Genomic DNA, 13,645 nt, shown 5'->3' on the forward strand with positions numbered 1-13,645 from the left:
GAAAAACAGAAAAAATGTATAAATTATACACTTTTCGCTTGTTGTTGATGGATAACACTGTAGATCGCATCAAATAAATGTTCTAATAAACGACATAAGAAGTTGTAAAGGTTTCTAGTTGTTATTTTTATTATTATTTCAGTAAATTCTACGCATATTCCTTCAATTATCAACTTAGTGAGGTAGTCCTGTGTTTGAGATACTTAAGATGTCTTAAGAAAAAGTGTGGTTCGAACCACATCTGGCCATCTCTATTAAGTCTGCAGTGGATTCCCAAAGCCACCTGAGATGAACGCTTGGAAGGCTCCTTCACCAAGACGATGTGCCATTCCCAACTTCATCCCAGTCCATCTAATCCCGTCTTTAATGACAATGCTATGGACGGGACCTTACACTCCAAGCTCCCTTCCTTCATTCATTGATACCAGGCAGGAATCTCAAGCGCGCTGTCGTTCTCGGCTTTTATGTGCGCTAAAGCTTTGAAGATCCTTTTAGAGTGACAAGACTCTCTGATTCCTTATATGCACGTTTCCCTGGAGTCAACAAACAGGGCTAGGTTCATAAACCTCTTCTAGCCTGGTCAGTGCTATATCAGATGCTCAAAACGACAGCTGCTATGTCACGATAGTCCCAATCAATTTGGTTGGTGGCAGATGACAAAATAATTAAATACAAGCATGTTCTGTCACTGTCCCTTCAATATTTTTAAAGAAGGACTCTTAATAGACATTATTTTCGTACCGTCTACCGATGTTTAAGGTTCTTAACTATGGTTTCTACTTCTGGCAAAGCTAGAGAGGTGTTTGTATCTCACTTCCCATTTTCGTTCTCCTACACTCAGGACAGGGTACCCTACTAATCTCTGGCAACTGTATGCGGTACAAAAGTTTTTATGTTGAAATAGTTCAGACAAAGACTGTATGTTTTGAAAAGTTCTATCTGCTTACACGATCGAAAATTACTTGTATGGCCTAGTGTAGAAAGTAGAGTGATCACTGTCATTCTTTTAAAAAATTGGGGTTATGGTATTTTATTATCAGAATATTAGATCTGTATGAGACAAATTCAGCGATACAACTCTTTTGTAGATCAGTCAAGATATTACGATGCGAACTTTTGCGCTGTTCTTGCAAGTGATTGATTGCGTTCTGCCCGCGAGTTTATTCCACTCACCACACACTGCCGATAGATGCGTAAACGCAAAGTATCGCTTGCCTCGTCGTCATAAGTTCCCGTGGTTACTGATAAACTTTCGCGAGGCAGGCCACTCGAACGTCAGGAAAAACAGCACAAAAGTTCCCATATTCAATGTAATCTTATTCTCTAACTTAAGTCTACAAAAGAAATACATCACTCAGTTTTTCGTAAGCAGATTCGCTGTTCTGATGCCAAAAAAAAAAAAAACAGAGTTCCGTTTTAAAGATGCCAGTAATCATTGTACCGGGTGATCAAAAAGTCAGTATAAATTTGAAAACTGAATAAATCACGGAATAATGTAAATACAGACGTACAAATTGACATACATGCTTGGAATGACATGGGGTTTTATTAGAACCAAAAAAATACAAACGTTCAAAAAATGTCCGACAGATGGCGCTTCATCTGATCAGAAGAGCAATAATTAGCATAACAAAGTAAGACAAAGCAAAGACGATGTTCTTTACAGGAAATGCTCAATATGTCCACCATCATTCCTCAACAATAGCTGTAGTCGAGGAATAATGTTGTGAACAGCACTGTAAAGCATGTCCGGAGTTATGGTGAGGCATTGGCGTCGGATGTTGTCTTTCAGCATCCCTAGAGATGTCGATCGATCACGATATACTTGCGATTTCAGGTAACCTCAAAGCCAATAAACGCACGGACTGAGGTCTGGGGATCTGGGAGGACAAGCATGACGAAAGTGGCGGCTGAGGACACGATCATCACCAAACGACGCGCGCAAGAGATCTTTCACGCTTCTAGCAGTACATTGTTATTTTTTTTTCTTCTTCTTCTAATAGAACCCCATGTCATTCCAAGCATGTGTGTCAGTCTTTACCTCTCTATCTACATTATTCCGTGGTCTATTAAGATTTCAAATTTATACAGACTTTTTGAGCACCCGGTACTTTCTACAGTGTGCCATGAGAACATTTTGAACTAAACAACCTTTGTCCCAGTCATAGTTTTGTCGTGTTTGGCATAGTTCTTGCAGATACAAGAGTTTAGTGGGACCTTAATGTAAGTTAAGCGCAGGAGGTTTAGATTTACTTTAAGGTCGATATAAAGATAGGCTGGCTTTCTAGCTACTTCGTGTCTCAACTTCTTTGAATAACAATTACTGAAATTCCGATGCCAGGAGTTAGGCGCTTCCAGCTATAGAGTAGTATAATGCACAGGCGCCCCACTCGTACTGCTCTTTTCATCACACAGAGATCTCTACCGGTCCCTCCACAGTCAACAGCTTGCCCCTCGTCTGTGGGGCGCGAGAGCGGCCGGAATGCCTCGCTGGAGAGCTTCTCAACTCGAGGGCCTCTCGCCGCACTGCAATGCACACCAACGACTAGCTGCTCTAGAATGAAGTCCTCTTACCGCAATGTTCACTGATGCGAACATTCGAAGTAAGCTTGAAACCGGGCCGTTGTCTTCCCCGTTCAGAGATCTTCCTGTTGATCTATCCGAACGTCCATAGGCAACATACGCACAGTTTCAGACTGCATCTTCACCTGCCAGACTTAACGCAGTTGGGGTATACACTGGTAAGCCAAAACATCATGACCACTGGCGGCGTTGGTGGCACGTGATGCGGTAACAAAAGTATGTAAGCGGAGCAGACACGGACGGTAGGCCTATGGAATGCAAATGGGGAAATCCATTGAGATAAGCGACTTTGATAAAGGGCAGATTATCATTACGCAGCGCCTGTAAAGAGTATCTCGGAAATGGCGAAGCAGGTCGAATGTTAACTTACTACTGTCGTGAGCATCTATGGAAAGAGGTAGAAGGACCGTGAGATTACCACAAGGCGCTAAATGGTTGGACGTCCACGACTCTTCACAGAGCGTGGGTTCAAATGGCTCTGAGCACTATGGGACTTGACATCTGAGGTCATCAGTCCCCTAGAACTTAGAACTACTTAAACCAAACTAACCTAAGGACATCACATACATCCATGCCCGAGGCAGGATTCGAACCTGCGACCTTAGCGGTCGCGCGGTTACAGACTGAAGCGCCTAGAACCGCTCGGCCACACCGGCCGGCCCAGAGCGTGGGATTCGGAGGCTCTGTAAAGTAGGATAGTAGGTGGTCTGTGACATCTGTGCCGAAAGAGCACAATGCTGGTGCACGCACAAATGTTTCGGTGCACACCGCTCATCATATATTGTTGAGCGTGGAGCTCGGCAGCAGACCACGCCTACGTATTCACATGTTGACCCAACGACATCGTCAATTACGATTGCAGTGAGCACGGGACCATCGAAATTCGACCGTCGATCAATGGAAACGTGTCGGCTCTTCGGGTGATTCACATTTCTGCTGTACTATATCGATGGTTGTCCCCACAAACGCCGTCATCGAGGTGAGCGGCAGCTCGGAACGTGCAGCGCGCCACGGCCGCGGGCTGGTGGGAGCAGTGTTATGGTGTGGGAGACATTCTTCTGCGCTTACATGGGACATGTGATAGTACGCAAAGACACGGTGACAGCTGCGAACCAGCAGTATCTGTTCATGCTTGATGTCTTCTCCGACGGCGAAGTCGTATTTTAGCAGTGTAATTGTCCGTGTCTCGGGGCCAGAATCGTGTTGTAATGGTTTGAGAAGCGTTATAGCGCATTGGTGCTTTCGCGACCGAATTCGCCTAACCCTATGGAACCCATCTGGGTCGCTATCGGGTGCAATCACCGCGTACACGAATCAGTGGCCCGTTATTTACGCGAATTACACGACCTTTGCGCAGACATTTAATACTACATACATCCATAAACCTACCAACAAACTGTCGGATCCCTGATACGCAGAATCAGTGATGTATTTCATTCCAAAGGCGGTCAAACAAGCTATTAAGCAGTGCCCATAGAGTTTTGGCTGTTCAGTGTAAACAATGAATTGCGAGGGTCAAATCAAAACAAAGCCTCCACCTGTGTAGCTCGTGTTTCAGTAGGAACATCCCAATAAATCAAACGCATAAATAATGCTTAGAATTTTTTTCTTTCATTACCGATATTCACTTTTTCAATCTCCAGACAGTTGGGTACACTTCTGCCAACTATGGGCAATTTTTCTGGAGCTGTCACGGAAGAAGTCGTCATTCCTTCCGCTGCTAAAGTGCGCGTCATTTATGACGGCGGACGAGTTTAGGTTCGTTCTGCGCACCTGACGTCACAAAACACAGCCAGACAATGAACAGAGAACGACGTTGCCAGAGCTCGACTGCAGTGCAGAACATGGACGAGTGTCTTCAGTTTTAGAAACGTTCAGTAATAAATAAAGTAATTGAACAAAAGCAATGTCTTGATAGCAAACATTCTTTTATAGAAAGTTTGGAAAAAGCATTTTTATACCAATTCCTTCATATTATATTAATTAATTAAACCAAACAAGCAATAAACCTCCTAATGCAGGCGATAGCAAAGAAAAGTGTTTGTATCATTCTCACTAACCACTTTTTCGCAATAAAGAACAGCGGTAATTGTTTACCTCCTATTGTACTTCGAGGAAACTCGAATAATTCATAGTCATACCAACAGTGTTTGTCGGTATTTTGCGCGATATTTTAAAATCCTCTGGGAGATGTATTGAATGACGAGTTGGGTAAGTGTAATGGTTAAAGTAGAACACTTGAATGACGAGCTGCGTTAGCGTAATGGTTAAAGTGAATGGCTGCTATGCGAAAGGTTCTGAGCACAGGCGAGCAGTGCAATGATGACAAAATCGCGCACATCGCGGAATGCGGGGAGCACGGCTCTGTAGCAGCGAAAGGGTTAATACGGCAGTGGTGGCTTTACTTCATAAACTGCGCGCTCCCCCCTAAACGTAAGTTTGCGAACTATACTATGGCGCTGCTTCTCTTGGCGCGTACAACTGGCAACGCAGCAATCTCCCGTGTCTGGGCGGGCATGCGCGAACCGCCAAGATAAAGGAATTGAACTATAGCCTCTCACACTTCATTATATGCGTAGTGACGTCCCCGCAGACTTTCCTTAAACTATCGGGAACACATGCAAGTCAGACGGAGCCAAATTTGTGCGGTTTTATGGGGATATGCGGAATACGGTTACGTGTTCTCTCTGAGTGACACGTTGATCATCCTGAATTAGTCTGTCAACGTTTTGCATATTCAAATAAGTGGTTGTTGTCACGGAACGTTCCGTCCCCTCCTCAGCATCTTTAACCGCAATGGATCAACGACACCTAGTGCTCCAATCAACAGAATTATCATAAACGGCTTACACTCTCAGATGAATTCCCTTTGGAGTGACACCTTGTATTGTCAATAATTAAATGACAGCAGGTTGTTGAAATTGTACTGACCGAAAGTCTCAACTGAGTTCCATTCCCTACATTGTAACTGCACAGCCATACACTGCTAAGGCTTCCCGCCAACTGGAGCTGTAGGGGAGAGCCTACGAAATACCTGCTGCATAGCAGTGCTGCCATCTGCTGTGGAGTTACGAAGGTAAACGCTTCGCTTTTCATTAAATCCTCGTACAAGTTCCCGTAATTAAGGAGATAAGTTTACATTCGTGCGATGTTCACTGCTGAAAAGCTCATTTGCGATGCAGCTAACGTTTGTTCGTCTTACTTTGTCCTAGTATGTGTTTCAACATCCTTTTGTTTCTGAACATTGAGGTAATTATACGGTCCAAAACGGTTAGCGCAGTACCCATACGACCAAAAAAATATACACATGACTACCGGCACTGCTAGTGACTAGTTGCTACCATAAGAAATATACTTATGTAGCTATAAAGAAGTGATTAAATTATTTCTGAATTCAATGAAACTCTGCTCTTAAATGAATAAATCCAAAATGATTTCCTGAAGCTACTGTAGGATACCTCTTAACAGCTCATGTTCTGTGTCGTGTTTTGAATTCGAAAAGAACGCTACGTAGCCAAGTTAGCCAGACGAAAATTCTTAAATACTCCTATACTTCAGTCCTTTTTCAATTTCATGCTGTTCTATTCTCTCTCTAAAAATTATCTGTGTATGATATTCTGCAATTTGAAATGTCTTTTGCTACATTTTTTCAAAAATAATTCTTCCTTACAACATTTATGTTTACAAATATGCTATAGGCAACAGTACAGCCTATAACAAATTTTGCAAAAAATTATATTGATCTATTTTGAATCTCTTTGGATCGAAAACGTGCTATACTAAGACAAGTCAGTAACTATACCCATGGTCTCAGTCACATGCTAGAGGGGGCATAATAACTATGTGAAAATTTCTTTCATAATTTGTTTTTACGTTTGTTTTTACGCGTAGCAAAATCATTCTGTTTTCTTCGACACATTGAAAGAAATGCACTTTCCAAGAAATTATGTTAATTTTTGTTTTCATATCATATAGTTACTTCTTGGTGTAGCGGTTCACGTAACAAGCTAATCGTGCTGATCAAAGTGTCGTAACTACTTCTCTACACCCATCTCTCGCGTCTAAACGCCTCAGCTCGTGTCCAAAAGTTTGTTCCGTCTTACTTAAGATCTCTGTCATCGGAGTATGATGAATGCACACGGCCTGTAGGAGCTTCGGTGATTTTATTAACAACGTTTCTGGAACCATGTTTTCTAACTTTCAATTTCTTCTGCGCGCTTTAAGGTCAATGCACATGAAACTGTTCCCTCTTACTACTCGACGCCTCTTTCTCGAATTGTTTTAATCAGCTTCCCCAGCTCTCCGAGTTATCGTTTCCAGAGAACAAAACAGTAACGACAAAAATTACAGTGTAAGGGTGTTGTAAGTCATGGCCTGTCAGCATATACTTTGTCTTTAGTTCACTTCAATATCGATCGTCATGCCACGTGCCTTGTCAATTACGTCCAGAAGGAACTGTTAATGTTGTATTTGGATAGTTTGCTCATCAGTTCCTTTTCAAGTATCTTGCCATTTTGTCTAGTTATTAGTTCGAAACCAAAAGCTGTGACTCATGTTCGTAGCGAATGCAGGATTTACTGAAATAATGAGGTAAAATTACCCTTCTTGGCAGGGTGTGCATTAGTGGCTGAATGTGATGATTATTTATGCAGTGTAGTGACATATAAGTGTTGTTAAGGACGATTATGGAAATGAGACGGAGTAAGAGGAAAAAATCGGTGTCACGGTCCACTCATTGTCAGATGGCATCAAGGGGACCACCCAGCTCAGCGGGCGCACTCAGCTGACGTACCAGTGTAAATAGTGTACCAGGCTCTCTCTCAGTCATTAACATTTAGCTCCATACTTCTTACTCAGTTTTCTGGTCAGCCTGTGCACTTCCAATTCCCGTCCTCCTTTCAAACCACCACTCCCGACGTAAATTCCTCGCTCACTAGAGTTCAGATTAATTACTTCCTAATGGAATAAAATATTAAGAGCGTTTGTCATCTAAATCAGCAACAGGGTAGGGTAATTTTGCATATATTAATTTTTTAAATGAGTTGATATAATGCAACCACACTAACAACAAACGATAAGTTCGGAGAACGCCGATGGTTTCTGCGCATTTTATTAGAGATACGGTGATGATGCCCTTTGAAAGTGTGATTATCCTTTATTGCAGACGAGCCTGAAGATGGTGAATTGTATCACCGAAATCGGTTGCAATTAAATAAAATTAATATACACAAAGCCGGCGGTATTACTGTTGCGACACACAGCTGTGCTGTCTCATTATCCATTAGAAGACGGATGTGTGAAAACAAAGTTTTAAGTTGTCGGGTGCAGTACGTCGATCTCTTTGCTTCATTTGTGCTGTGGAAGTGTTGTCCAAACATCGGCGGTTGCTGAGTGCGTTAGCTGGTTACATTCCAGTAAATTAATTATCTTAGAATTAGCTATCCTCTGTCCTTGTCGATGTTGAAAAATGTGCAGAATGTTTCTCTCTTCGGAAGTAACCCACAGAGACAGGGCACTCTGTAAGCTCCCATTCCATTTCCTCGCTATACTACAGTACATTTAATTTGAAGACAATCGGATCTCTTGAACGGAAACAACTTAGAAACAGATGACACCAGGTAAAATGATTAAATCTTGTACGTATTGCTCATGACGTGCCTGTCATTAATTGGCACACAAAATTAACAGCTAACGATGAGAAGGATCCGCTGCAGTAAAAGACGATGTCCATTATTCAATTAGTTTATGAGTGATTTTAGATTTACCTGGCGAAGGAAGACTGAATATTTCGCGATTATTCAGCTGCGGTGGGGCGTTCATAACGCGCCTTCTGGGTAAGGCCACCCGGCGAAAGAATTTCCCCCCCCCCCCCCGCCCAACCGCCAGTATCAACACTAAGACCGTCCTCAAACAGACAAGGTAACTAACACCGGGACGTGGACGAGACAGCGCCGTCTGCATACTGGACAGCTGGTTAACGTGGTCTGCGCTCCCGCCGCTCTTCAGCGGCATTCGTCGGGTTTATTAGGCTCTTAAAACACCCATTATTTACGAAAACGGACACGTGTAAACTGTTAGCGTGACAAGATATCTTGCATCTTGCCGGTAAATACCTTCTTCAATGATGGCGGGCAGCTTCGAAAAAATCTTCTCTTCGATTCAAATGAAATTACGATACGAATCTCGATCTTGAAGTCTTTGTGATGAAGTACGTTATTCCACAGTGTTGGTAGTCAATGCAGTATCGAGAATGTACATGTAATGCGCACGCAAACTGAGACTATACACGGATGAAAATTCGATTAGCTTAACAAATAATTTCTATATATATAGAAATTAATATATATATATATATATATATATATATATATAAATTAAGAAATAATTTTATATATATAGAAATTATTTGTTAAGCTAATCGAATTTTTATCCGTGTATAGTCTCAGTTTGCGCGCGCATCCCATGTACATTCTCGATGCTGCATTGACTACCAACACTGAAATAACGTACTTCATCAAAAAGACATTCCAGCCGTTGGTCTTTGCAGCAAGAACTGCAGCAGATATACACACATCAAAAAATGTTTTGCATCACCTCGGTTCCGAGAGTTCCGGAACCTGTACAAAATAGTTGAAATGGCTCTAGGCACTAAGGGACCTAACATCTGAGGTCATCAGTCTCCTAGACTTACAACTACTTAAACCTAACTAACCTAAGGACATCAGACACACCAGTGCCCGAGGCAGGATTCGAACCTGCGACCGCCGGACTAAAGTAATATGTAGTTCGATAAAACTACATCAATTTTCTGTCTTAACTTTCACGTGTCCATTGTTGACGGCTCTACGATCAGACGTCAATGCAACCAATCTCAAATTTTAACTCGATGCCATGCTCGTTCCGTGCGCTTGCTACTACCAGCGTTGTCGGCGCAACACGACGATGTCGCAGCCGCCAGAAAAAGCAACAAAAATAAAAACCAAGGCAGGGCTCATTGACTAGCGCTTGCTACGTTAAACATTAGTCTACAAGTAGTTAAAGACACTCTGTTCTTACAAATAATGTAATAATTAAGTTATTCGTGACATTTGGTTGTAAGAGAATCTCGAGATACTTCCGTTTTCGCCTTCGTAATTACTCAGATGACTTCGTTAGTCTCCAGAGAAGCACACGATGTTTTCGACAAAGATAATTAGAGGTGAGGCGACGGTGGCGCGGTTTACTTGGGGCGGCGCGTGCAGGGGCCTCAGTACTCTCCCGGCTAAAGCTGCTTGTGGTAAAGCTGCATCATGCGAGACTTTACAGCAACGTACTAAAAGGATTCCAGCGTTCGAGAAACCGTAACAGTGCCGCTAATGGGCGAAAGCGCTGAAAATAAGTGGAGCTCCACAACTCCTTCAAAAAGATTTCGCAAACAAGATATTTGCTAAAGGTATTTTGCTGGGGATAATGTTTAAAAGAAGACTTAGGACTGACCCTTTTTTCTGCTTCTTATGTAATTACGGCCCTCGTTTCTCCTCTTGACTGTCAGTTTCCTTTAGAGTTTACGCGGAAGCCTAACAGCGACGTTGACAGCTTCGGCTGCGGCCTGTAGGGCCACCGAAAATGAAAAAAATAGGTTGGATACTCATGAAATGTGGAGGACTGCCGGAACGAAAAGGTCTGGCACGTAGCCCCACTCTCTCCGCTACTGGGACCTGAGAAATCGCAAGTACCCCATCTTTTATTCCACAGAATGTTGGACAAAAAGTTCGGCGTGGCTGCTGGGTGACATAACGAGTAGTTATAGCCTTCAGGTGTTGTAGCCTGTATTAAAAAGAAATTCCATCTGTTGCAGTTACAAATGCAAGATAACAGATTTTATGTAAAATAAACTGAACGTACTGTTAATGCGGCAAATACTATGCAAACTCATCTATTAATCTGTGTTCATAGCCGATTCCTCCTCGCCAGTCAGTCTCGCTGATATAGCAACTCATGAACAGAATATGTTTCTGATGTAGAGGTTATTATACATTAGAAAGCATTTACAAGACACTGTCTCGAACCGCAAATTAAATTATAAGAACATTTAGTGTGTGGTACAACTAAAAGTAACCTCTTTCATTAAGTCTACTGTTATTTTTAGAGTTTTTTAGCTCATTAAGAAGTAAAATCTCTCGTTCACAACGTAGGGCAGAATGCATTTTCCTTGTTCTGCACATCGCTAACACAGATATAAAACAGTCCATAATAAAGAACCACACTTCATATAAAAAAGAAATCTATTTCACATAAAATTCTTTGTCAATAAGAATAACCTACACACCTTTTGAAGAGGATCCAAAATTCTGATTACGATCGCCAGAGCGCTGATAGTTGCGTGCTAGACAGCTGGAGTGCTCGAGCCGAGGTAGCTACTTAATATATATCTATGCATCGATACGATTTCCAGAGAATGTAAAAGAAAGCTCAAATATTTGATAGGTGTTCTGTATTACTACCCCTCGGTCACGTGGACAACATCTAGGAGGTAATTCAAGTAGCGTCATTTATTGTGAAGCAAGTCAGCAATAACAGACGTGAGTGCTTTAGAAATGCCCATTGTGAGTTGTGGAATTGTTTTCGGCAAAGAAGGCACTCACACATGGCCTTTCTCATAAGCACATAAAAAGAAATCTGTGGGTGTCAGGTCTAGATATTTGAATGGCCAAGAGTAGTAAACAGCGTCGTGATACACCATACGACACGACCGATCTTGTAGTTTGGAAGACGTTCATTCACAAATTGCAAATGATGTTATTTTCAGTTTCATTTTGAGAACACGCCAAACGGTTATTTGTGGCGTTTGCCGTTTCTTTCTTCACGCTTCCGGTGCCATCTGCGAATGTTGCTGGCATTTGGAGCTGGTTGTTTGTATAGCTTGCGAAATCTCAGCACCATGATGACAGAAAGACGGTTCTGAAATTCTTTCACGCAAAATGCCTTCTGTGCTGGATCCGCCATTTTAACTTACGACACGGAACTTATGAGTTACGCATCATGGCGCATAGTTCCAGGTCGACACGTAAGTAATAGTAACCTCTCAAACAATTGTGAGTAGGACCAAACAGAACTTTCAATTTACGAAGCTCGCGCTCGAAAATCTTGTTTCCTACCTAACAATAAGAGAATATCTAAAGAAGGCGTAACAGTAACAGTTACATACACGGTAACATATTTTCGTTTAGCGCCATTAGACACCACTTCGACGAATTTCTGGGAGCCCTTTTTGCAACCCAAAAGCATTTTATTCTTTCTCTGGCCTACTGCCTTCTAGTGAGTGTGGAAACTCTTAAAGCTGTTGAATGGACACATGTAGTTTTATTCGTTAGCGGCTTTTTAAATTGAATTTCTGGGACGTGCCCATACAGCCATTTCAACAATGGAAAGACAATTTGAAAATGCGCTTTCATTAGGGTCAAGCCGTAACCTGCACGAAGTTACAAAGGCATAGACTTGTCGTGTGCCGCCATGAAGGTGCTTTTTGTCAGTTATTACGATACGAAGGTAGGAACAACACAACACACAGTCCCCGAGCGGAGAAAATCTCCGAGTCGGCGGACAACTGAACCCAGACCCCTTCGGTTAGCAATCTGCCTCGGGCATGAATGTGTGTGATGTTCTTAGGTTAGTTAGGTTTAAGTAGTTCTAAGTTCTAGGGGACTGATGAGCTAAGATGTTAAGTCCCTTAGTGCTCAGAGCCATTTGAACCATTTGAACACCAATATATTGGATCACATCTTTAAATAAAAATGACATACTTTTGTTTTAAATTACTTTTCCAATAAAACGTCAGTATTCACAATAAATTTAAAAAAAAGTTCAAATGTGTGTGAAACTGCTAAGGTCATCAGTCCCTAAGCTTACACACTACTTAATCTAAACTATCCTAAGGACAAACACACACACCCATGCCCGAGGGAGGACTCGAACCTCCTCCGGGATCAACCGCAAGGTTCATGACTGCAACGCCTGAGACCGCTCGGCTAATCCCGGGCGGCAATAAATTAAAATTTAGTACAAAAATGTGGAACATCAAATAGCAGAAAAAATATCTTTTTGTGCTAGAGACTGAACAGTATAACAACAATAATAATGATATTGTTATTATTATTGTTTTTATTATTATTACACGTACAAGGTGCGTGAGAAAAGTTATGAGACTGACAACACTTTGAGCGATCTGGCAACGTTGTGTTGTTCTACTTGAGTAAACCGGTGTGTTCATCCCCCTGAGATGCTGAATGGCGTTTCAGCTCCGTACAGTCATCACATGGTTTTTGAGTGCGCCAACAGTGGAACGGTGTTTTTTTTTGTGTTATGAGAACGGAATAGCGGAGTTTAGAGCAACGTTATGCCATCTAGTTTTATGTTAAACTTTGGGAATTTTGTATATGTTCGTATACTGTTTTCTCGAAGGAAATCGGTAGTCCCACTTTTCCAGCCTTTCTTCTCTCTTACGGGACCTTAATTTACTGCAGTTTCTGTACTGCCTGAAAGTGCGGAGAGATCACCAGCGAATCCAGACAATCAATATCTAATCCTTTGGTTTCCCTACTTAGCCTGATGTGTTTATGATGCGCATGGATCTTCAACTTTTTTTTTTTCTGCCGACTGTGTTTAATAGTATGTTGAACAGTAGTGTTCAGCGAGTCGCAGTCAAATGAAAACCGTACACATGCCACAACGGGAATATGGAACGAATCCATTTAAAAGTAATCACCACACGCGTTAAGACATTTATCCCACTGGGAGTCGAGTTAATCAGTTCCTTTTTCGAAGAACGCGGTCAGCCATTGTCGGGTCCACTTCCTCGTCCGACTGAAATCGACGACCACGCATGTCTTTCTCGAGGTCGCCAAAGATGTGAGAACCATACGATGAGAGATCTGGCTGTATACGGAGGGTGAGTCAGTGTTTTCCCACCAAATCGCTGAAGCGTAGCCTTCGTCCGATTGGCTGTGTGGGGGCGGGCGTTATCGTGCATCAGGGGGATTGAGTCCGACAACATCCCCAGGGGTTTTGACTTTATGGCACGTCT

The sequence above is a fragment of the Schistocerca piceifrons genome, chromosome 3, assembly GCF_021461385.2.
Source record: "Schistocerca piceifrons isolate TAMUIC-IGC-003096 chromosome 3, iqSchPice1.1, whole genome shotgun sequence".
NCBI classification, from domain to species: Eukaryota; Metazoa; Arthropoda; class Insecta; order Orthoptera; family Acrididae; genus Schistocerca; species Schistocerca piceifrons.